At 46.3% G+C, this 26,683-nt stretch overlaps 1 long non-coding RNA gene across 1 annotated transcript; it reads right to left on the bottom strand.

Annotated features, from left to right (window-relative positions):
- Positions 1–7,210: 7,210 nt before the first annotated feature.
- LOC132654555 (uncharacterized) lies at positions 7,211–10,361 on the bottom strand. The gene is made up of 3 exons (XR_009592183.1): positions 9,537–10,361; positions 9,073–9,287; positions 7,211–8,105 (listed from the first exon to the last, which is right to left on the bottom strand). It is a non-coding gene; the product is annotated as an uncharacterized LOC132654555 (long non-coding RNA).
- Between the last annotated feature and the right edge of the window lie 16,322 nt (positions 10,362–26,683).

The raw sequence follows: 26,683 nt of genomic DNA, 5'->3' as shown, positions 1-26,683 counted from the left end.
CTTACTAGGAGACCCACATGAAGCCTGAGCTGCCCATTGGCTACATCTGTTTAAGGGGCCTAGGTACAGTCTATGCATGGTCCTTGGTTGGTGCATGAGCTTCTTGGGCCCTGGTTGTTGGCTCTGTTTGTCTTCTTGTGAGCTCCTGGCACCTCCAGGTCCTTTTCTCCGTCCTCCCACTTTTTCACAAGAACCCCCTATACTTTGCTCAGTGTTTGGCTGTGAATCTCAGCATCTGTTTTGATCCGCTGCTGGGTGGAGTCTCTTAGACACAGCTATGCTATGCTCCTGTCTTGTTCCCTTTCTTCAGCAACTTCTGCTCTGTATTCTAGCCCCCTTCTGAGTGAGATTTAAGCGTCCTCCCTTGGGTCCTCTTTGTTATTTATCTTCTTTGGGTCTGTGATTTGTAGTATGTTTATCCATACTAAATGGCTAAAATCCACTTATAACTGAGTGCATTCTATGGGTGTCTTTCTCAATCTGGGTTATCTCACTCAGGATGATCTTTTCCAGTTTCATCTATTTGACTACAAATTTCATGATCTCCTTGTTTTTAATAGCTGAGTAGTATTCCATTCTGTAAATATGCCACAATTTCTGTTTCCATTCCTCCTTTGAGGAATATCTAGTTGTTTCCAGATGCTGGCTATTACGAATAAAGCTGCTATGAACATAGCTGAGCAAATGTCTTTGTTGTACGGTAGGGCATCTTTTGTATGTTAGGGTATATGCCCAGGAGTGGTATTGCTGGGTCTTGAGGAACAGCTCTTCCAATTTTTTGAGAAAGCACTAGTCAATTTCCAAATTGGTTGTACAAGTGTGCACTCCCAACAGCACTGGAGAAGTGTTTCCCTTTCTTACATCCTCACCAGCATGTGCTGTCACCTGAGTTTTTAATCTCAGCCATTCTGACGGGTGTAAGATGAAATCTCAAAGTTGTTTTGATTTGCATTTTCCTGATGACTACAGATGTTGAACATTTCTTTAAGTGCTTCTTGGCCATTAGAGAGTCAGTCCTCTGTTGAAATTTCTGTTTAGCTCTGTACCCCATTTTTTAAAATTAAAATATAATTGTATTATTCCCCCTTTCTCTTTCATCCCTTCTATACCCCGCCACCTCCTCATAAATCCGTGGCTTCCTTTTCTTTGTTGTTGTTACACACGTATATATGCATGAATATGAATATACAACTTGCTGAGTCCATTTAGGGTTGCTTGTATGTATATGACTTCAGGACTGACTTGCTGACAGATTCTCCCTGTCTCTGCCTGACTTTCTTCATCTAGGTGGGAGCCTCGCGGTGTTTCCCCTTCTATGTTACCATGTCTACTAGTGTTGTCCTCGTTCACGCCTTGTTTATGCAGCCATATTGTTGAACGGGTGACACATCCCTGTCATTTCTAGGAGTCACAGTCTCACAGCAGATTCCCTGATCCTTTGTCTCATCAAATCTCTCTTCCCCCTCTCCTTCCACGTTCCCAGAGCCTTAGATGCAGGAGCAGTATTGTAGGTGTATCTGCCGGGGCTGAGTATACAAACCACTCTGTATTTTGATCGGTTGTGGTTTTCTGTAATGCGCTCCATCTGTCGCAAGGAAAGGCTTCTCTGATGCGGAGTGAGAGCTGCACTTATCTGTGGATTTGAGGATGGAGTCGCAGCTTTTGAATGCAATCCTCCTCCACCCCTGTGATCGTCAAGAACAGCACTGGAAACGCTCAAGAACTCGGAGCTCATCTGCACAGCTGTAGCTTCTGTCCACGGTAGCATTTCATCCTCACTCTACGGGGAACAGAGACCCTGTGCTGGGAAGTGAGACAGTGCCTTTAACATATGTATTATACTAAACTTCCAACTACATGAAGCTCTGGATTTTTATAATTTCAGTTCTGATACATGAGTCCTCTGTGAGTATTTTTCCTGGCATTTCTAAAGGGAAAAGACATCTTTGTTATTAGACACTGAGGAATCTGAGCATTAATAACCCAGGCTGAGAATGCATCGGTACATCCAAACCACTTATCTCCAAATTGCTCCCTGCCTGTGACAAATGCAAAACAATACCTTTGATACCTGAATTCTCCTGAATGCATGCTTTATGTTCCACTAACGGAATCTGGAATAATTATAGGCATTTCAGTAGCAGAAGCCCTAAGCTATACTTCCCTGCCGCGGGCTAAATTCCTTTTTAAGTATTTATTTTTATTTGTGTGTATAGCATACCATGACCAAAGGCAACTGAGGAAGAAAAGGGTTTATTTGGCTCACATAGCTGGATCACAGTCCATTAAAGAAGCCAAGGGAGGAACTCAAACTGGGAGGAAACCTGGAGCCAGGAGCTAATGCAGAGGCTGTGACAGAATGCTGTTTACTGGCTTGCTCAGCCTGTTTTCTTATAGCTCCCAGGACTACCTGCCCAGAGCCTGAGCCCACCGACACCAATCGCTAATTAAGAAAATGCCCTACACTCCTAGATAAGAGACAATTCCTCAACAGAGGCTCCCTCCTCTCAGATGACTCCAGCTTGTGTCAACTTGATGTAAAACTAGCCAGCACCAATGCCTGAAATTCTTGATTCACCTAGGCTGGTATGATGAGGTTTCACCGGGTGTATTCTACTATAGACTCTCAGTTCCAAGCCTTGCAGCCACACGTATCATTGTGCCAGAGGGTTCATGCCCAGCAGGTACCCATTTCTGACAGAACGCGATTTTGTACATATCTTATAGTCAGCTTCTTGTCACTGTGGCAAAAATACCTGACAGAAACAACTCGAAGAAAAAAGAATTGTGTTTTGTCTCCTGGATTCAGAGGGTCCAGTCCGTGGTTGGATGGCTGGATCCATTGCTTTTAGGCTACAAGAGGGAGAAAGAACATCATGGTGGTAGATGTATGATAGGGCAAAGCTGTTCGCTCACCATTGCTGGGAAGCAGAAAAAGACAAAGGGAAAGAGTAAAAGCCATTATAACCTTTCCAAGGCAAACAGTCTCTCCCCTAAGTGGCCCACTTTCTCTAACTAAGCCCCACCACTAGCTTTTTCAGCTGTGAGTTAATCGATGGATCAACCCATTCGATTGTTTCTTCGTGACCTTCCCATCTGGTAATAATGCTGACGAGGGAGTTTCGGGGAGGCAGGGAGGCAGGGAGGCATGCCTTCAGACCCTGAGCATTTTAGGAGACACTAACGAAGTCAGAGCATATAGCTTCACATGGGCCATCCCGGGTTGGAGCTGGACTGCATGGGGCAGGCAGAACAGGAGCCCTTCAACCCGAAGACTCCTCCCTCCCACAGCCAGAGAGCCCGCCTTCTCCTCCACAGGGGTTCTAAGTGCTATGCTACAGTGGTGCCTCATCTGTCTCACAGCTCCAGATGTGCCCGAGGGCCAGTTTTTATACTGCTTTTCACACACCTCTGTCTTGATTGCTGCCCCGACTTGGTTTCGTGCACATGGAACAGACGTACTGCACAAACTCCGGCACATTTACTCTCCACGCGACTCTACCTCGGCAGGAGCTCCTTCTGCGCCTGCGTGTCCCTGCAAGACAGTGATCCCTAGAGTGGCTGTCAGACACCCCAATGCTGGGCCCAGCAGGAAACCTCTCCGGATGCAAAGTAGCACCTGGCAAGCCAAAAGCGGAGAGGCTTGGCCAAGTAGACAGACTTAAAGTTAACAGCAGCCCGGCAACTGCGCATCCTACCGAGGTTCGCAAGGTCTGCCTCAGTCTCCAAACCCACAGGGAACTTTGGACAACAGTTTCACCTCTCGGCTCTACCACGCCTCGTCCAGGAGGTTGCAGAATATTCCGTTAGAATCTCAAGCCATGTCTGGATGATAAATGAAGTCTGCGGTGTTGATACGGTGCCCACTAGTTCAGGAGTCCACAGTTGTTTGCTTTTCACCAAAAGCAAGAGCAATGAGATAGGTGAGTTCAAACAATGTTCTAGTTTGGTGTGATAAACAGGCTAAGGAGGCAGCGTGCAGTCCAGAATAGAGTGGGAGGTTTTGAGACCCCCACTATGTGGTCCAGACTGACCTGGGACTCACCAGTCTCCTAATTCAATTTCCGGCATGCAGGGATCACAGATGTGTACTGTCAGGCCTGGCCAGGACACAGGCTTCTGAGTTCTAAGACCAGGAATGCCATTCTGTCCTTAAAACATGAACTTCTCGTTGGAGAGTCCTCCCCAAAGGCCTGGCTGCCAAGCTCATTGACAGTTGGGCAAGAGGCAGCCTGGCGAGGCAGGGGCTCCCTCAGCAGCTATTGGTGTTCCTGCTGTCCAGACAGCCCCATTTCATCTCTCTCCAGGACCATAGACAGCTGCAACACTGTCACCTTAAATACAAAGGGGCCCGGTCAGGCTCTGACAGTGCCATTGATTTGTTTGTTTACGGAGAGGTAGCTATGAGCCACAGTGTGCATGCATAGCCATCGGAGGACAGCCTGGGGGAGTCTGCTCTCCTTCCACCATGGGGGGCCTACGGATTGAATTAGGTCATCCGGTTGAACCATGCGTGCTTTTAACGGGTTGAATCATCCCCTCTGCCGAGTCCTCTCTCGCTTCCATGCTAGAGATTAGACACAAGAAGTCATTCACTAAGCTGCAGACCCAGCCACTTCCATACTTCATTTTGAGATGACATCACACTTTGTGTCTCAGGTGACCTTCAACTTGGTTCTCAGCCTGGAGAAGCAGAGCGGCAGGCGTGTGCCCCCGTTCTCAATGATCCTGTCACTTCAAGCAGTGGCACGAGTTCCTTCAGGGAAGTTTGTGGTGACCGCAGTTCTGGAGTGACCCTGTCATAAAGCCGGGGCAGAACGGGGTCCTCTCCTTCCTGCAGCTTGAGTTGTCAGCTGTCAGCAAAGCACCTAACAGGTTCGAGTCCCTGCTGAGGCACTTATTGAAACCATCATGGGAAAATCACTGGATCATCGTCTTTGTCGTTAGTCATTAAAAAACACATCTGGAGTGCTTTGGTTGCAGCAGTAAGGCAGCCGAATGGCCAGAGGGTGGCAGTGCAAAGCATGTGGGCTTTTAACTACAGAGACTAGGATGGGACTCTCTGGGCCTAAGCCTCCCCCTCCCACCATGGAATGGGCAGTGGGAGGCCAGGATTGGTGAGGTAGGCAGGCAGGCAGGCTTGGGCCACACCCAACACTCACCCTTGGTGGCATGGTCTCAGGAAGTCTCACATCTTCAGCTTCCTTCACTGTCCAGAGGGCTGATGTCTATTTCTCTATGTGACTGTGGCTTTTGAGTGGAATAATAGATGCATGTAAAGAATGTTCTAGAGCAATGGCTAACGTGGGCCAGGTACTCAGTAAATGAGAATTCAGATGACTGTGGTTGTCATATACAAAGTAGGCCTTGTAACTGTGCAAACGTTTACATGGATATTAATTTACCATTTTCCCCATAATGCCCAAGGATGCCAGCATGGTGGAATGACTAAAATTATTGCACCAGAAAGGTAAAAAAAATTAGCTGTGGTCAGAATACAATCTTATAAATTAGCATACTTTAATAGCAAGAGCCTGGGATCAGTGTCAGGTTGTTTCAATTAAATCCCAATAGTCGTGTGGCCTCAGTTTTAAAGTGCCTAAAGTGGAAACACCAATGGCAGATAAACCACGTCATTGTAGGAGCTCAGCAGCTTTAATACATTGCAGCTGGGGAGATGGCTCAGTGGGCAAAGCGTTTGGCCTGCAGGTGGGAGGCCTGAAGTTCTAATCCCCAAAGCCCACCTAAAAGTCCAGCAGGCATGGTGACCACCTGTAATCCCAGCACTCAGGAGGCAGTGACAGGATCCCTGGGACAAGCCAGCGAGGTGCTGGGTAATAGTTTGTCCACTTGACACAAGCTAAGGTCATCTGGGAAGAGGGAAACTCAGTTGAGAAAATGCTTCCTTCGGATTGGCCTCTGGCAACTCTGTGGGGGCATTTTTTGATTTATGATTGATGTGGGACAGCCCAGACCAGTCTAGGCGGTGACATTTCTGAGCAGGTAGTCTCGGATGATGTAAGAATGCAAGGTGAGCCGGGTATGGTCGCACAGGCCTGTAATCCCAGCACTCAGGGAGGCAGAGGCAGGTGGATCTCAGTGAGTTTGAGGCCAGTCTGGTCTACAGTGTGAGTCCAGAACAACCAAAGCTATACAGAGAAACCCTGTCTCAAACACACACTCAAACACACACACACACACACACTCACACACACACACAAATGGAAGGAAGGAAGGAAGGAAGGAGGGAGGGAGGGAGGGAGGGAGGGAGGGAGGGAGGGAGGGAAGAAAGGAAGGAAGGAAGGAAGGAAGGAAGAAAGAAAGAAAGAAAGAAAGAAAGAAAGAAAGAAAAGAAGGAAGGAAGAAGGGAGGGAGGGAGGGAGGGAGGGGGAGGGAAGAAAGAAAAGAAGGAAGGAAGGAAGGAAGGAAGGAAGGAAGGAAGGAAAAAGAGGTGAGCAATCAGGAAGCAGCATTTTTCTGTGGTATCTGTTTCAGTTCCTGCCTCCACATTCCTGCCTTGAGTTCCTGCCCTCAGTGATGGAGTGTGACTGTAAACCAAATCATCCATCTCTCGAAGTTGCTTTTGGCCAATGTTTTATCACAGCAATATAAAACAAAACTAGCATACTATTAGACTAGCCAGCATCAGGGAGCTCCAAGTTCAAGAAGAGAGCAATCTAAGAAAAGCAGAGTGTTATACGATAAGCTCTAACATCCACATAAGAACAACGTTTAAATAGCATCTGAAAGTTCTCAGATCAGGCCTCAGTGGTAACAATGGCCCTAGGACTGAATTAATCCTGGGGAAAGATGGTCAAAGGAACTCAAACCCACTTTAAGTTTTATTTTTATAAGATTCCATTCAGGTGCTACTGTGTAACTAGCAACTAATTGCAAGACACAATCATGTTTTAAAGCAGAGCTGGCGTGGAAGCCAAATCTAGCCCGCTCCCTAGTTTCACACTCTGAGCAACACTGACCACACTCCCACTTGTCTTCACTCAGTGTAGAGAACACGTAAAAACAGGGCCGGACTATCAGATGCACACCCAACCTTAACCAGATCGCAGTGTTGAAGCTGAACACAGACATGAAACGAGGTGTTTTTTTTAAAGTTTTCTATTCAAAACTCCAGGCACACATACCACGCACTTGGAGTAAACCTGCCTCCTTCCCCCACCCCACCCCCACACCACCATACTTTTCCCTCTCAACTTCAAGTGTTTTCTTGTTCTCTTTCTCAAAATTTAATACCTACTGATTCCATGTTAGTCCATGTGCATGGCCAAATTAGGAAACATGTACTGGAGAACGGGTAGCCTCTGAGAAAACACAGATGCATAGGTGCATGCTCCTACACAAGGTCCCTGAAGCCAGCATGGCCTGGTCCTCAGAGGTCTGCGTGTGTCCAGGCAACCCGAAAGGAAGGGTTTTCTTGCAGGAAAGCTTTCCAGTTTGGAAAGAGGAGGGTTTAGTTTTCATCTGTTTTGAGTTCTTTCTAGTAACGTGGAGCAGGAAGGATATTCTGCTAGGAACAGTTTGTGGGGAAGCAGGTTTGCCGTGGGGAGTTACACAGGGCGATGGAGCAGCATAGAAGCAAGCTAACACTTAATCTTCTGTGCAAAACCATTGTTAATGCGTCCAGCACTCTGTGTAAACACCCTCGGCCAACTCCAGAAAACCTGCTGAAGTCACACACAAGAAACCAACTAGAAGCCAAGATTTGTTGTTAAACTGAATTGAGTGTTTTACGTGTCACTCTGTGAAAAATAAACTGCGTGACGCATTTAGCAGGCCAGAGACTGCAGAAATGCTTAAGATTTCCCACTCCCCAGCACGCTGGTGAGCGTCTTGATTCCACGCTGAGAGGTTTTCCACCGAGAGGTCCCAGAAGGGATTTCCCAAGGCAGATGGAGGTTATCATAAAACAGGTGGTGGTGCTGCCAGCTTGCCTTTTCTCCACAGCTAAGGCACAGCGACAACCTCAAGCCTCTGGAGTCACAGTTATTTTAAAATCTCTTTTCTCCGGGTGAAGAGGGATGCTGTCATGCTCTTAGACCTGCCAGCATCAAGCTGTTGTCTCTTTGCCCTCCTCTGCATGTCACCTGCAGAACAAAAGGAGATAAGCCTTTAAGTGAGGGTCTACTTGTATTTTCCCTTTTAGGTTGTTTTAACTGAGGGTTACTGTGGATTTAATACATAAATCTCTGGCTGGAAGATGGCTCCGTGGGTAAAGGAACTTGCTTTGACAGCCTAGCAGCCTGAGTTCAACCGCTGGAACCCGCTTAAATGTGTGAGGAGAAAACCAACCCCAGGCGTTGTTCTCTGAGCTCTACGCATGCACGGTGGCACGTGCACACCTCACCACATACAGTCACACAGTAACAAAGTTTAAAACTTAAAAATAAGTAAGTAAATGTCAAGGTCCCCAATATTCATAAAATACGAGGCAATGTATGCGTGTGTGCAGGCACATTTTACCAGATGGAATATTAATCATCAAAAACCAACAAAAGCAACCACGAGAATAGCAGGTTCTACAGGCTACTGGTGGGGCTGAGATACAGAACAGTTGGGTTCTTTTTGTTATGTTTTGGTGTTGAGACAGGGGCTCACGTATCTCAAGCTGGCCTGGACTCACTATGGAGCTAGCCTCCTGATCCTCCTGCCCCTGCCTCCCAAGTGTTAAGACTATATGGCATACTCCACACTTGGTTTCAATGCCTTCCCAAGGAACAAACCCACGGCTTTGGGTATGGCAGGCAAGCACTCCGCCAACTGAGCTACAACCCTAGCAAAAACAACTGAGTTCTTTAAAAAGAAAGACGAACAGGGCTGGTGAGCTGGAAGCAAGACTCAAATGATAGATGAAGAAATTTCAGGTCTCCTTTAGACTGCTGGAGACAAAGGCCTCTGAGCTGAGCCCTAGGGAGGGAGGGCTGCTTCCTTGCCCAAGGCCTCATGGAAGTGGTTGCTTCCCTTCCAAGAGATAGGGCCTTAGTAGACAAGTCATGCATGCATACATACATACACACATATATCTTGTTAGGAGTGCTTTCCGCTTCCACTCACAGAAAAATCTAATTCCCAGTGCTTTGAACACATAACAGGAATTCTGGAGGTGAGCACCTGCTGTATTTAATAAGAGGCTCACAAAACACAGGGCTGACATCTTGTTGAAAGTTCTTGACATTTCTCCCAACTTTGTTGTCACATGGTTGAGAACGGCTGCCCCAGCTTCCGGTGGCATGTTACGGAGTACTGAGGGTAAACCGAGGCAGCTCCACCTGTCCTGAGAGAAAACAACAGATGAGCCTCACCGGATTCAGACTTCCAGGCACCCATCCGTAAGCATTCTGCATCTAATACGCTTTGTGAGCAAATACCCTCCTTGTTGTCACTGATTTTGCTTTTGGCCCATCACCTCCAGGAGGACTGGTTAATATTGCCTTGAAAATTTTACTCATTTGTTAACATCTTTCATCATACTTTTCTAATGCATACTAAAATAATGTGATTTAAAAAAAAAAACCCACCCAGCATGCCAATGAGATCATCCACTGACAAACTCGCAAGAGGCACCATCCCAATCAAATCTTCTGGCGAATCAGACCTTCAGTCCTCCAACAGAGTGGACATAACTCTATTACCACTTACAAAGGAATCAAAAATCTCTCCAACTGGAAGCATTCCACCTGTTCCCTAAACTCAGAAAATACACATGGTTAAAGGAAATGCCCCGCAGTGACCAAGGCGGTCATCTTTTTTTTCTTTCTCTCAGCAGTGAGATAAAATTATATTGTTCACAAGTTTTCCATAATGCATTTCATTTACCACTGTGTCTGGGGAAATGACTGCTTATTAAACTGTTGGATCGCTTATAACCAGAGCCAGCTGAACTTCATTGACACCAGAATAAAAAAAAGAAAAAGAAAAACAAGAAAAAAAAAAAAACTCTAAACATTTCATTACCTGAGACATTCAATTAAAACAGGAAAAAAATGTACACAGCCAAAATTTGGCAATGGCTTCATATTTTTACAGCAGAAAGCTGGGGGGTGGAGGCAGGGGGAAGGAAGAAAGAAAAGAACTGAGATTTAGGCGAACTATGGAAAACCTTGGCAATTATTAGTCTAAACGTTAAGTATTCCTTTTGATTTGCTTCTCTACCCTGTGAAGATATTGTGAAAGACTATTTGAAGGCTGTATGTGGTGATATGTCCTATAATCCTAGCACTGGGGAAGGTACAGCAGGAGGATTGCAGGAAAATTCAGATAGAATTCAAGCTGTATGTCTAGATCAAAAACATTTTGAAACAATCTGTTAAATACCAAATGTGTTTAAATGGATGGAGATAAAAGGCAAATGATACTTAAGTAGATAAAGAGTAGATAGATAATAGATAGGTAGATAATAGGTAGGTAGGTAGATTGATTGATAGATGATAGATAGATGGTAGATTAGATATATAGAAAACAGATAGATTGGTTGATAGAATAGATCAATAGATAGAAAGATAGATAGATAGATAGACAGACAGACAGATAGATAGAGGATAGCCAGGCAATTAAACTTTAGAAGTAGAAAGATAAAAGCAGCGAAAGACCCAGAATTGAACTCAGTATATTCCTTTTCACCAAACTGTGAGCTTGCTTGTGACAGGCTGAATTTCTATCAGCTGCCCAGCAGCTAATACAAAAGAGGCAACCCAACCAGGACAAGCATCTTCATGGCATGAAGGACCTTGCTTGTGGTCAGAAAGGCCTGCATTTGAATCCCAGCTGTGCAGCCCCAAGTGTAAGCCACAGAACTGTCTCAATTTCCTCTTCAGGAAGATGGGACTGATCACTCCTCCCTTCAGAGTTATGAACGATTCAAGTCTATGGAAGAACACCTGGCATTCAACAACCACGTAATCTGAGCAACCATTTAAACAGCTCTCGCTATCCATGGAATAAGAAAGAAAAGCAACTGTGTGGGACCAGCTGACACCAGCAAAACTGCAACGAAAGTCGTTACGAGATGATAAAGATCCTACACACTCTGGCAATACAAGACGTACATCAATCATTGTAAATAAATAAATAAAGTAATTCACGAATAGCTAGAGGTCTGGCAATGGCTCCAAACCTCAACAAGAGCACCTGGTTTGGCTACATATGTTCAATGCACAAATACGTGTAATGGTCAGAATTTAGCAGTCTCTAGATTGGAAGTAATTTGTTTCCTCACAGATGTGCCCAGGTGGCTGCAACATCGAGGTTCCTTTTTGTTTTCTTCAGAACAAACTGAACTTCCTGGATCAGCATCTCTGTCCCTAGACCCCCACACATCAATGGAGACCACAGTTTTTCTCTGTTGAGGGAGGCAGGTGAGTCCGTTGGACCAGATTAACGGGCGCTAATGGATCAAACAGTAACAACATAAGTAGGTGGCAGATTTCCCCAACTGGATCTCCCCAGGGGATCAGAGACTTCACACACGCCTGGTCCCTCTCCCCGTGGCCAAATCTCATAGTTCCAGATCTATTGCGATTGTCGTCATCAGGCTCCGGTGTCTCATTCCCTCCCTGCAAGTCCCTAGCTGCTGAGCCATGATGGTTTTTCCACACCTCACCTTGGCCAAAGCCAAGGCATTTAGAGTTTGGATTCATTAAAAAGAGACGTGCACCTGGGACAGTTAATTCCACTTGCTGGGATCTCGGCTCTGGGTCCCACACTGTGCTGTTTCCCAGACTCATCGTACAAATGCCTGCCGAGAAGAGCACGCCTCTCTGTCCCTGTGGGCTGGAAACAACACCATGCTCAGCTCTCACTTGGGCCTTGTTTTACCTGCCATAGAGCTACAGTCCTGTCACCGCCAGTGTTAGCATCCCTCGGAGCCCGTAAGCCACACTGACTAGAGGCCAAATCAGAGTTTCCCACAGAGGCCAAAATTGCCACATTTCTCAGAAAGCTGCACTATTTTTATCTAAAACTGACTCGAGATGTTTCAAAAAGGACGTGAAATAGAACAACAGCAAACTAAAAGCGTCCTCTAGTCAGTGATTTAGTATTCCTTGGAAAAGAGAGTCGTTTGACTGGGAAGAGCATCTTCTGGGGATGTGAAGATAGTCACACGAAAGGAATACATTTTTATCATCAAACATGACAGGAAACAATAGCTGAGGAGCCGGGACGGCGGCTCAGGGGGAAAGTGCTTGCACGTGCAAGAATGAAGACCTCAGTTTGCATCCCCAGTACAGAAGGCGGTGGTGTGTGGCTGCAACCCCAGCACTGGAAGCAGAGAGAGGCAGGTCCTGGAGGCCCACTGGCCAGCCAGCCTAGCCAAACAGCAAGCTCTAGGTCCAGTGAGAGACTCACTGGCTCAAAAAAAATGAGGTGGAGAGAGACTGAAGAAGAGCCCCAGTTTTGACCTGCCTCCGTGTACCCATGCACAGAATCCTTTTTTAAACCATATAGGGGGCGTCACTACCCTCAAAGAACACAGGTTAAGGGTGAAAAAAGGGCACACGCGTGTAATTATGGCACAGTGTAACGCCTGCTCTGGGTGAAGCAGGGCAAACTGGTCCAGAAACACAAGCAAGCCTCCAAGTGACAGATGTTGGCAGTCTAATCCCACAGCCCCCTCTCTTCTCCACCATGTGCTCCTGACCATTGCAGGACACAATCATCAGCCTGGCTCCGCCTGGAAAATGCCCAGGTTCAGCCGCCCACTTTCTGTGTCCCTGTTAGAAACAGACTCACCTGTGCTTTTATTCAAACCCAAACATGCAACAAATTCCCCCTCCCCCAAAGGACTTAGGTCACTCAGTTTGTTTCCTTGAGTCCACTCCACACCACTGAGTCCATTCTTCTGTCCAGGAAGCCTTCGAGCAGGATCTTCCTATAAGGATGCAATGTCAAAATCAATGTTTTTAAGCTGAAAGAAAAAAAAATGACATGCACCTGGAAAAAAAAAAGTATAGCGAATTTTATGAGAGTAGGAACATGTCCTCAGGGATAAGATGGAAGGGCTATTTGAGGAGTCATTTTCATTTGGACTAGAGACAGCCCTGGAGAAGTCAGTGCAGAAACTGGACCACTGGCAACAAAGTGGTGACTAAACGTTTCCACCTTTCAAATAGCTACATCTCTTCTGCAATACAGTTGTACTCGCGTCTACTGGGTTGTTAAGGTTTTACACAGAAAAGGGTGAATAAGCTGGAGCCACAGACGTGGAGCATAACATACCACAGATGCCTCAGTGGTGTGGAAGAATTGCCCAGGCGCCAGAGGCACATGGAGAGGTGAGTGCTGGTCATCTGTCAAGGGCTTCAACCTATAAAGAATCCACGAGAGACCCCAAAGAACAGCCCATTCCAACTCAGGTCACCACACAGAATTCATCCTAGACCAGTCAAAATACAAACTGGTCCGTTTTCCACAAAAAAGAAAAAGTTGTAAAGTAAAACCCGTGAAAAGGTAAAATTGAAAAGAGCTCTCTCTCCTACTCTGGAGCTGCCTCTGGATGGTCAGTCCTCAGGGTCATCTTGACAGGAATGTCCGGGAGAAGACCCTCTCTGAAGGAGGGTAGCACCGATCCCAGGGGCTGCGGTCCTAGACTGAAGAGGGCCAGTATTCACGTCTCCACCTTCCGTCTATAGACACGTGACCAGACGAATCGTGCTGCACCTGCCACTGTCCCGTGTGCCACCATCCCCGACATGAAGCAAAACAAACCCTTCCTTCCTTCCTTCCTTAGGTTCCTCTGTCAGATGTTTTATGTCATGGCAACCAAAGCTAGCTAGTTCACGGTTCCACTAAACGAATATACAGAATTTAGATTGATCTCTTGAATGGTGCCAAATTTCCATGTGCCCCTCAGCCCCCAGGACCCGCCCAGCAGCTCCAAAAGTGTAGAAAACTGTCTGTTCTTTAGTCTCAAGGCATAAGACACCCTAGGAAGAGAGCGAGCAGGCCAATAAGTCTCCTGACCAGCACTGGTCACACACTGGGCAGAGCCCAGGAATGGGACACCAGAGCCCAGAACAGCCAGTGGCCTGGCTGCTAGGCTAAAGTGTTGGGGAAACCATCAGAGCTCAGATTTAGGGACACAAACAAGGACACAATAAAGCAGCTGGTAGTGAGCAGCCTAAGGCAGTGACAGCTCCAGCGCGCAACGCAGAAAGGGCTCACGGGCAGGAGAGAGATTGGAGATGACTACAGGCCTCGTTTTGTACAGCAGTCTACCTCAAATTGAGAACGCACCAACCATCCACATCCAAAACAAATAACAGAACTACAGGGATATGCTCAAAGTTCTCAGAATAGACCCCAAAGGTCACCTTAGCCACAGGACCCAGAAGTTTCAGGGAGTCAGCCTTCTCTGACGTCATCCCCCAAGCAGAATGGAGGATTTAGAAACCAGGACACACGGTGGGAGGCAGGCTGGGAAAGTGGGCTGCAGGTGTCCCGGCTTAGCACACAGAAGCAAGGGACCGGGGAAGCCTGCAGCAATTTCCAGTGCAGTGCGGGAGCACCTCAGCAGAGTGACAAAGGGGCAAATATCCTCGAGGATGTCTGGATGTGAGGGAGGGCCTTGCTGGGTCTGCTTAATTGCTTCCTGTCTCCAGCCCGAAATGGTCTGGGAAGGAGGCAAGGCCCTGGTTGCAGGTGGGAAACCTGTGTAGCCAGCTGTGATGAGTTGGAGAAGCTGAGTCAGGGGAAATGGGGGAAGGGGGGCGGGGAGGAAGGGCCATCCAAAATGCTGAAATAAATCCTTGCATGTCCTGGGGAAGGAGACGGGTCACTCAATGTGGGGAAGTAGTGTCTCCCCACCCCCACGCCCCCGGCTTTATTTTCCTTCCTTTCTCTTCCCTCACAGGCAACCAGATACAGGCAGGATGAGCTGTCTGAAGGAGGAAGAAATCAAAACAAACCACAGGAGGTCACGTCCTCTTTGAAGCAACAATAACAGAGGGTAGAGCGCTAGCTGGCTCTGCTGCAGTGCACAAAGAGGAGGCCCCCGGAGCAGCATGTACTGGGGCAAACAGAACCATAGTGTCCCCAACCCCAATTATATACATTGTCTCACAGCCTAAGACAATAACCCCCCTTTTTTTTTTTACATAAGGTCTACCTGGGTAACCCTTGAGTGGGCTGGAACTCGCTGTATTCACTATGTAGACCAAGATGGTCATGAAAACAGATCTGCCCACCTCTGCCTCCAGAGTGCTGTGATTAAAAGGGACCATCATGCTTGGCTGTTTTGGTTTTTTGTGTTTTGTTTTTTTTTTTTTCAAATGACATTATTTCATTCTTGTTTGTGTTTGAATATTACTCTGTTGTGTTTTTACAGCACATCTTTTTTTTTTTTTTTTCCATTCATCCCTGAGTTCACCACTGTCTACTAGGGCAACTGCTTCACTGAAGATACCCACCGTCTCTTATAAAGACAGAATCAATGGGTATCTGGGGGAAATAGACTTAGTTACCTTCTGGAGTCAGAATAGCTCCTAGACGTGTCAGTCTTTTTCAAGGCTGCATGGGGAAGTGGGAGAGCGGGCAGCCAGGCACAAGTCCGTCTGTAAGGACCATGCAGAAAGGGAGAGGGGGTCCTGTCCTGAGGCTCCTGTGGTAGGTAGGACCCATCAGGTAAAAGACGCCTGGGGCAGACCTTTGAGCCAGCAGCCTCTGGTGGTGACTGCAGTTCCATGGAGGGTGAGGGCCTCAGCTTAGGGTCAAGAATATGACTCTGGTTCTTGTGAATGAGCATGGCTACATCATTAACTAATTAGCCCACTCATTAATAACATGAATCAATTATGTGTGTTAATAAGGTTAAGTGTGCTGTTTCCATATGTGTACCTACTGTTCACTGACTAAGTCCATTTTTTCCCACCCCACCCTTTGCAGTCTCTAGCAGTCATAGTATAAATCTACTTTCAAGGAGTCAGATCTGTGCTTGGGAAAAAAAATCAGCTCCCCCATAATGGACACTCAATGAACATTTCCTGAATGAAAACAGGGAAATAAAGAAAGAGGCCACTGAGGTTGAATGCTTGGCAGAAAGCCAGGGAAGCCCCCAGCTGGGCTACATTCGCTGTGCACAGCTGGAGAGATCCTTCAGGACTTCTCCTCAGCTTCCAGCCACCCTACATCGTTCCCAGTCAAGCATACTCCAGCTCTTCCTAACACCGTCCAGCACAAATAAAAGCAGATCTTAGGAGAGCGCCCCTTCATACTTGAGGAAATAATATAAAACAGCACGAAACTGACAGACTGTGAGGCTCACGGCAGGAAAGTGAGTGATGCTCTCAACTTGGACTTGAAGGGTGAAGAAACGGTCCAGCACTCAGACAGGCACAGGCATGAGGGGACCTGAAAAGAAGGTGAAACCGCTCTGGTCACTGTAGTGCACATCTTCAAATCCAGCCTTAATTTCTGGGAGGTAGAGGCAGGAGGACCCATAGTAACTTGGAGGCCAGCCTGGCTTACAATATGAGATGCTGCCTCAAATAAAAAAGTGAGAACGCTTAGGTTCTGAAGTGTGAGCACATGATGCCAGAAGCGAAGAGACTGACCGCATCTTTCTGTTCTTGAAGCAGAAACAGGCCTAAGAAGACTGATCTCGGAATAGCGCAAAGTTGAGGAGACAGAAGAACCGGAGGTAAGGACCCCCAGTGATCAGTCCAGGCGTGCGATGGGCAGGAGTACTGAGCCCATTCTTAATTTCTGGGAGCCTCTCCTTTTTTTCCCCTGCTATAATCCTAATACAACCTGTTTTACTAGTAAGAGTAGTTTCTTAAGTGTGGGAAATACAGCTACTGGGGTCAGGCGCATAAAAGCTGGTCTTCGGACCACAGAAAAGTGTATAAACACAAACAAACAATTGCCAGCCTGAGCCTCCTAACCCTAATCCCGCTTTTCTGGAGAAGTCTTCGCTTTAGATTTACAGATTGGGAAATTGTATACTTTAAAAATGTGTGCTTTTCTTTATGGTATGGAAGATTGAGCTGAGGCTTCACACGCTAGGCAAGTGTTCCACCACCGAGCTCCATCCCATGCCTCTTTTTACCTTACCTTATTAAGACAGGACCTCACTAAGTTGCTCAAGGTAACCTTGAACTCACTTTGCAGCCCAGGCAGGCTTGGAGCTTTTGATCCTCCTGCTTTAGTCTCCTGAAGAGCTGGGAGGGATTACAGGCTGGTGTCACCAGAGCCTAGGTTTGATATTTTTAAAGACCAAACAAAAAGCATTCCCCATCTTCCTTAAGATTGCCAGAGGTCTTTTGCTAGAAAGGAATTCCTCTCTGCATTTTGTTTTATTCCTGAGGGGCTGGTAGGGTCTGGATTCAAGCAGCCTTACAAACTTCTCAAGCTCTGAGTTCGGATTTCATGAAAGCGATTCTGACCTTAGAGAGTTCATGACATAAGGGCTGGCCCCATCCACTACTTCCCAGAACTGCCCCTTTAGAATAAATACAGGAAACAACCTTGTAACTGTGTTCCAAATTCCGCGATAGCTCCAGAAATTAAAATCTGCAGGGTTCCAAAGACGTACAATGAAAGGCCCTTTCCAGCTTGAACCAACTTTCGAGAATGTCTGTCAGACAGTTCTGAGCCTGAGTAAACAATCGTGGTTCACGTGGAAGTAAAACAGCGACCTATTTTTAGAGGCCAGGGGTTTTAGTGTTTTACCATTCCGGAAATAAACATGGTCACGGCTCCTTCTGTTTCAGTAGGCACAGCTGTCCGGGTGGGGATGTAAACATCCCTTGGCCATGTTGTGAATCCAAACACAACAATGTTGGGCCCGTGTGTGAGAACCAGGAAACGAAGTTTAGGAACGCTTCAATGGCACAAGAGGCAACCCGGCCGAGTTATCTAATCCGAAAGAGAGAGAGACCACACGACGGTATCCTTGGGTCTCTTAGAAGTTACTGCTTTCTATCAATCCCTACTTCTGCTACAAGTGCGAAAGTTCTACTGTGCTCTTTATTTCACTATTGGGTTTGTTTTTGGTTTATGGTATTTTGAAAGCTAAGAGATCAAGGAAGACTGCCCTTCCAGAACTAGCTAATTTCCAGCTTTAAATGGGACTCCCTCCTTAAGACTCAAAAGCCTCCCAAAAGCCAGATACCATCACCCTGGAGATATCGGTTGGGCACAGAAGTCTGGGGAAAGGAGCATTATGTGGCCTTGCATGATGTGTCTTACTCATTCGTCAGGAAGTGCGTGTAATACAAATCTTTTGACATTAGCTTCTAACAAGTGTCACTGATCAGTCACTTCTATCATAAGTTAGAAACCCACACATGTAGAGCACTTGCCTGAATAGGATGTCAGGACAAACCATGACCCATAGGAACCAGCATCTTTGTGGTCCAGCTTTCCTTATAGTTAAAGCATATCTCTACTGACTTCTCACACCTAAAGGCTCTGTCACCTAGACTACCTTGGTGGCTCTGAACTGCTCCTAGACCCTCATATAGGGGCCAACCAATGACTACCTGCAAGCTAAATTTAATCCACAAATGTATCTTACTTGGCTGTTACATTGTAATTGCTTATTTGTCTGTGTTTGTTGTTTTGTGTGGTTCGGTGTCACACCCAGGCCCCTGCACATACTAGGCAGGCGCTGCACCAATGAACTGTTTGTCTGTTTTGCTTTGTTTTCGAAGACTAGACACATTGTATGTTCTAACAAAAGATCCTACAACCTGGAGTCTGACATTTCTTGTAGAACAAACAAAAACGTTTAAAGTACATCTGTTAGTCAATGAAATCCATTAAAAAGCAATACTTTGTTTCTCTTTTATGGAGAGAAGGAATGAGGTCATATATTCAGCCAGGACTGAAGGCAAGTGGGGGCCAAAAGAGAGAGGTTGACGGGGGTACCTGAACCATCAGACTATCCTCAGGGTTCCAAACAGAACCTCAGAGTATCAGAGTGGCATACTCAGAGTACCAGAGGCTATGTGTAAGGGTCTATTCTTCTAATTAGGGAATTTTTTACCTTTTAAAGAACTTTATGAACCACACCACTTTCATGCTTCATTGAAAGCAGGATAATGGTACCTTTAAAAAAAAAATCCCAATTTCAGAGCAGTCTAATGCAAAAGACGTCCTGATGCTACACTGCATGCTATACAAAGAAACCAAAGGTACGTCAGTCCTTATAACCAACCTACAGTTATAGTTTCTTTTTTGTGTTTTGTGTCAGGGTTTCTGTCTGTAGCCCTGGCTGTGGTGAATTCACTAAAAAAAAAAAAAAAAAACACAACTCAGGGATTGCCTGGCTCCTCCTTCTGAGTGATGTGATTATTAAAGGTGTGTGCCACCACTCATGGCTTAATGCCATGATTCTTGTCACCTTGAACAATTAATATTCTGCAAAGGACAACACAAAAGCCAAATACAGGGAATAAAGGGCTTTGTTAGGGGAGTGGGGAAGTGCATGAAATCAGCCAACTTACAACAGCACTGACTTATTTCTCTATGAATGGCCTCGTACACAAAATTAGGTTTAAATGCATTGGAGCCACCATAAAAATCAAGAGATTTTTACACACAAATCTAGTTTTCTAGCCTCTCTTATCATTTATCTGAGAAATCATCAACCACATCCTCAGGGGAACCGCCAAACGCCTCTTGAGAGGTGACACCAAATGCCTCCTCAAAGGACACACCAAACGCCTTCTAGAGAAACTCTCACCACCCCAAAGGGACCACAAAAACTTTCCAACCAGACGTCTCTCCTAGGAACCAAACATCTTAGGGGAACCCTACAACCCCTCCTGAGAGGAAGCGTCAGATATCTCCACCAGGAGAACACCAAGAACCTCCCCTAGAAGATCCAGTAAACACATCCCAAGGAAAGCAACTAAATATCTCCCCAATGCCTATGCAGAGAACTGCCAAAGAATGCCTGAAAGGAACCGCCAGGCGTCCAGCTTCAGTCACGTTTCTGTTGCTCATACAGAGCACTGACCAAAATCAGCGTGGGGCAAGAAAGGTTTCTTTGACTTCAAAGTGACAGTCTTATCGTTGAAGGAACCCAAGGCAGAAGCTGAAACGGACCATAGAGGAACACTGCTTAGGGGCTTGCTCCCAGGTTTGCAGCCAGTCAACTTTTCTTCTATTAAAGTGGGTCTGCCTGACTAGGAATGACACTGACCACAGCGGGCTAGGCCCTTCTACATCAACGAGAAATCAAGAAAACTGCCTGCAGGCCGATATGTCATTCCCTCTCCTCAAATACCTCACCTTGACAACCCAGGTTAGCCATCACTCCTCCCGAAAGGAGCCACCAAATGCCTCCCCAGAGGAATACCAAATACCTCCCCAGAGAAACACCGTTCTTTTCCGGAGAAACAGGTACAGAGAAACCTTAGATCAGCCAGGAGCAGATGGCTGTCCTTTGTTCATCCCAGCTTGATGCCTAGCTTGGCCAAAGCTGTTTTATACCTAGGACACATAAAAATCAAATGAAATCTAAGCAGCGCAGCTCAGGAGGAGGAAGACAGAGACCTGTGTTTTGCCATGCCATGCAGATGCCCACAGACCTGCCTTCCTCCCTCTGGCACAGGACATAGACACATAGAACCCCTCTGACCATCGTGGAGAAAGAGACCTTCGGACAGTCATGCCAGCCACAGACCTTCCCTTGCCAAGCACAGCACAGGCAGGCCGTTCGCACCCGCTTGCCGTCACACAAGGCACAGATAGACACGTCACACAGGGGCCCACCCGACGTCACCAGCCTGCAGTGGGAGCCACCACAGTGTGCAAGTACGTGGTGAGCAGAGAGGAGAGAAAGGGAGGTGTTGAAGCCTGAGCATTATGAAGAGAGATCGAACTGGAGACCCCAGCGTGGAGAGGTGTAGCCTGTTGGGGGTGGCCAGCCCCTCCACCTGGGGCCTTGGTGAGGTCCCAGCCCTAACTGCCACTGAGGGCTGTGGCTGGGTCTGTGGCTACGCAGTGGCAGGGGTTGGTATGAATGCCAGGGACACCTAACACCTCTAGAGAACATGGGGAAGCCACTGGGATCACAGGATGTCCAGGGGATGCGCAAAAGCAGCCTGCCTCTCACTGGCTAGGATGGTCTGGAAATCTGGCCCCACCTCTCAACAGCGGCAACCCTTGGCAGAGTGGACCCTGCACCTTGCCCAGGCAGCATAGTGGATCTGGCCCGGGGGAAGAAGGTGCGTGTGAGAGAGCTGACTTTGACAGTAGGGAAAGCTGCACAATGGCTCCATAGTGCAGGAGAGCTAGCCCTTCCCCTCACCAGCTGTAGCACTCCAGCCATCAGGCCCTGGACCTCCCCTGGAAAGCACAGTAGAGCTGACCCTGGTGATGGGGGAGAGAGGTGCATGCAGGTGAGCCAGCGCTGGGCGATAGAGCGGGAGAGCTAGTCCCACCTGCCACTCATCTGTTCTGAGTTGACATGGGTGCCTTCGCCCCTTGCCACCCATGGCAGATAGGGTGGGAGGTGGCCCAGGGGGTCATGAGAACAGGCCTGCCCTTCACTGGCTGCAGAACCCAGGAGAGCAGGCCCTGTGCCTCACCTGGGCAGCACAGTGAGGCTCAAAAGGGTGTGAGCGCAGGAGAGCTGGCCCCTCCAATTCTCTGCAGTGAGGTGGCCTTGGGGGCCCGGGGGGGGGGATGACCTTGAGGTGGTACGTTCCATCATAACAGGGAGCAAGTGAGCCAGCCCCAAGGGCATGGGAGCAGCAGAGCTGGCCCAGCCTCCTGCGGCTGATAACGGCATTGGGTGGCCTCGCTGGACCAGTGCTGGCTAGCATGCCCCCGTGTGCCGATAAGGAAAAGCCCAAGCCAGCATGCTGACCAGTTTAGCTACCAAACAAGCCCAGATCCAGGGCCCTGAGTTGGCCCATCCCAAACTCTATGTCATCTTCCAGTGATTAAGCTGAGGAAAAGGCCTAATCTGCTGATTCAAAGCTGAAGAATCTTCATGACACAGGGCAACAACAGGATAACCGGGAGGGGACCCAGTGAGGATCCAGTGCTGATGGTGCCACAGGAGCCAGAGATCTCGAGCCAGAACAATGAAAGACCCATTGAAACGACTATTTGCAAGTGAAGATGTATGGACAGAGGGATATACTGTGACATGCTACAGCTTCCATGATGAGATATTTTTCTATGCTTTGTTTTTTTTGTTTGTTTGTGTGTGTGCATTTATTTTAAGGGGGAGGTTGTGAGAGAACAGGTTGATGAGAGGGACTTGGGGGTGCATGATGTGAAACTCACAAAGAATCAATTAAAAGTTTTTTAAAAGGTCATCCGAAAACATCACCAAACACGTGCCCAGAAGAACACCAGACAACTCCAGAGGAACACCAAACACCTTCCCAAGGAACCACCAACCACCTCCCACTGGAAACATGGAATATCCCCGAAGAACCACCAAACTTTGCACACACAACAATGCCCCAGATAGTCACCTCTACGTCTAGTTTCTGCTTCCGGTCACCCCGTTTCCTACACAGCTTGGTCAGACCTAACCCATCTTTCAAGACTATGACAAAGGGTGCTTCCTCATGAGAAGGTTTTCATCTCTCTCATTGAAAAATAAAGGTTCCTTTTAAATTTCCCTATGCTCTTCACTGTTCTTTATATAGTGATTTATATGCCTTTCTCTACTAAACTGTAAAATGAACAAACTATAGTAAAATGCACTTAACTTTGCTTAATTAAAAAACAAGAATATTTTCTTAATTTATCTTTTTTTCAGGATATCTAATAGAGCCAGAAATTCTCCTAAGTTTTCCTATAAGAACTGCACTGGTTAGTTCTTTTTGTTAACTTGACAAAAATATGTCTTGGAGAAGAGGGAACCTCATTTAAGGAATTAACTGCATCAGATTGTGGGCAAGCCTATGGGGCATTATTATTATTTATTATTATTATTATTATTATTAATGGTTTATATGGAAGGGCCCAGGACACTGTGTGCACTGACACCCTTGGGCCAGAAATTCTGGGTTCTATAAGAAAGTAGGCTAAGCAAGTGATGGGGAAAGAGACAGTGAGCAGCGCTCCTCCATGTGCTCTGCTTCAGCCCTGCCTCCAGGCTCCTGCCTTCAGTTTCTGCCCTGACCTCTCTCAGTGATGACCTATGATCAGACATGTAAACCAAGGAAACCGTTTCCTCCACACATCACTTTATCATGACAACAGAAAGCAAACTAGAACGGTCTCACACTCGAGCGATGGCCAGAACTGGGGATGTTTTCAGGGAGTTCATGGTCACTAAAGGTAGTGTGGAAATATAAGTAGACGTAAGAGAGGACTTAAACAAAGAAAACCTGCTTGTTGAGAAGAATGAGGAAATATTCCATCCCTCTGGCCATCTTACCACAGGCCACCAATAAAGTTATGAGAAAATGGAATCTTTATAAGATATTGCTCCTTTCTTTCTTTATTCACTTTCCATCCTGGTTGTAGCCCCCTCCTTTCTTCTTTTGATTTTTCTAGACAGGGTTTCTCTGTGTAGCCCTGGCTGTCCTGGAACCCACTCTGTAGACCAGGCTGGCTTTGAACTCAGAAATCTGCCTGCGTCTGCCTCCCAAGTGCTGGTAATAAAGGCATGAGCCACCACACCCAGAATAGATATTATTCTTAAGAGAATAATTCATACACATTTGTGCTCTGCTATCATGAGTGTTTGTTCAGGAAAAATAGTTACTGATACTGACATAGGAAAATTAATGTGAAAAGAATAAACTACTATAACAGAATATTATAGAAAAGCTATCAAAAAATGACCTATGGGGTCAGCAGGTTGCTGTGCCTTGCTGCCCAGCCTGAAAGGGTGAGTGTGATCCTCAGATCCCTATGGTTGAAAGAGAGAACTAAATCCCACCTGATCTCTCTGCCTCTCTGCTTCTATCTCTCTGTCTCTGTGTGTGTGTCTCTCTCACACACACACTAATAATAAATAAATATTTTTAAATTCCACCACCAGGGGCTAGAGAGATGGCTCAGAGGTTAGGAAATATGACTGTTCTCGCAGAGGACCTAGATACAGTTCTCTGCGCCACACACAGCTCACACCACCTGTAATTCCAGTTGCAGAGATCCTGACAGCTTCTTCTGACCTCCACAGGCTCCCAAACACATACTGTGCACTCCCATGCACATGAAATAAATCGTTTTGTAGTTGACCTTCAGGCAGCAAAGGTGCTAGCAACTACATCACAAACCTGTGACTGTTAGGGTTATGGATTCGGATTTTTATCTTTTCACTTTTCTAAGAATCTTTGTAGTAATAATAATAAACAACAGCTTTATTTTAAATGTATATTAAAATGTGAAAGGAAATGACATGAGTTAATACTTTATTAGAATGACAACAATACAGTGAACATTTATTAAGTTCTGTATTAGGATCTTCAGAAAAATAAAAACAATAGGATATGCATGGATGCCTAAGAGGAGGTTTAGTACAGCGAGGCCATCTGCAAGCTAGAGAACCAGAAAAGTGAATGATTCCCTCACCATCCTAAGAAAAGGGGAAACCAGTGATGTAACTCCCAGCCTGAGGCCAAAAGACTGAGGAAGAGGGAGTAGTGAGTGTAATTCTCAGAGGATGAAGCTCGGAGACCCAGCAGCTCTGAAGCTCAAGCATAGAAGAAAATGAATGTCCTAGCACAAAAGAATGAAAGGTAAATCTTGTCCACTCAAGGCCTTGATAGATTAGCTACTACTCCATATTGACAATGTAGGTTTTCTTTATCCCATCTAACTGCCCCGGGACTAATTTCTTATCAGGGGGAAAAAAAAAACATGATATGATTTGTAACTGTTTGGATGTAGCGTATTCCCTCCAGGTTAATGTGTGGGTACAGTCGGGCCCCACCTGGTGGCACTGTTTGGGGAGGCTGTAGAACTTTCAGGGCTATCCAGCCTTTGACCTTGCAATAAGAAGCTGTTTTCTGTAAGCTTGCAGGGAATTCCTAGCACTTCTGAGTCACAGGCAGCCTGGAGGGCAAGTTGGACACACCCACCTGCTAGGAGGCGGGGCTGAGCTGCAGGAAGCAAATGATGTCAGCCAGTGTTGGCTGTGCTAGCCTAAGAGCTCTCTGATTCCAACTTCAGCCTCAAGCTCCAATTGCCCCAGTGACAAGAGGTTCCCGCTGCCACGTCCTCCCTGCTGTGACGGGCAGTACCACCTCAAAGTGAGAGGCACCGCGTCCTCTCAGGTGCTTGTCATGCTGGCTGGGAAAGAAACTGACACGATGTGGACTTGGGGAGAGGCATAAGCTCACTCCTCAAGTGATATGAAACTCTTCAGTGCTTTCCACTCTTACTATGAGGAGCATATTATCTTCAAGGCCATGTACTTCCTCATACAGAATTCGTTCTTCAAAAGTCAGACTTGTACCCAACTTTCTGGACCATACCTGTCACATCAAAAACTGCCTTTATTTAAAGGAGTATTTTTAAGAATTTTTAGTTTAATGTCTAGTATATATAGCACATATATATATATATATATATATATATATACACATATATATAGGTAAAATTTAAGACATTCTATATGAGTCATATTATTCTCAATGATACAATAACTTTAGCATAAAAGACCCCAAAGCAATATGCAATCATTACTGGAATACAGCTAGAAGTTGGTTTATTTGCAGCAAATGTTTATCTTGAATCTAACTTACTAGAAAACCAAAATAAACCAAATTACTCCTTAATGTGCAATGGAGCAGCGATTACTGCTCAGAATGATTCCCCAAGGGCATTACAAGATTCTAAAATGTCACCAAAGAAAGAATGCATTAAATTTAGGGTACTTCATTGTAAAACTTGTTTGCTTGTGCTAAATTCCCTGGAAATTGCCTACCTGACTTTTGGTGCTCACAGCTACCTAATTTGCCAGTCCAGATTGTCTGTTAATGATTGCATGAACTGGACTGTGCTGTGCAGTCATCTAAATGTGTCCAGAGAGTGGATGGGATGCTCAAATGCCCTGAGTTTCTTATTCCCAGTTTACTCTGAGGATGTCGGGTCTGGGAGTCACAGAAACAGAAAGCTTACTATGGAGCAAGTGAAAAGATGAAGACATCTCCCATGTAACCCAAGACGAAAGTGTTGCCCCTCATCTGCAGGGGCACTGCACCGGAAAGCTGAAACCATGGATGAATTACGCACAATGCATTGTTATTAACTAATAATAAAACAGAACTATATAACTTAGTATCGTAAGAGTTATGTGACTATAATCTTTAAAGCCTCCTTATAGTGTAAATCTTAGCAATCTCAGCATGAGATCTGCTTTCTTCCTTACTGAGAACTTCTGTCTGCTTACTAAGAGACTACTATCGACAACTTCTTTGGCATATCCTACCGACTAACATTGTCATGATCGTGCTTCGGTGTCATCATTACGTTCACAGTGGTCACTTGAACACAAGCATCACAAATACCAAGACAGCCGACTTGGCCATGGAGACAGCTCCCGGCTCCCAATAAGCAAATAGCATGGACAGTGTGGATACACTGAGCAAAGGATTTTTCACCCCTCAAGCTGCACTGAGCAAACAGTGAGAGACTTTGTGTAGCTGCTCAGTATAGCGGGAAGAAAAGCAGCACTTGTGAATTGTTTCTTTCTAGAAACTTCCATTTGATCTTTGAGACCTTAGTTGACCCAGGGCAACTGAAC

The sequence above is a fragment of the Meriones unguiculatus genome, chromosome 6 (assembly GCF_030254825.1).
Source record: "Meriones unguiculatus strain TT.TT164.6M chromosome 6, Bangor_MerUng_6.1, whole genome shotgun sequence".
Taxonomy (NCBI): Eukaryota; Metazoa; Chordata; class Mammalia; order Rodentia; family Muridae; genus Meriones; species Meriones unguiculatus.
This window is presented reverse-complemented; position numbering and strand designations above follow the sequence as displayed.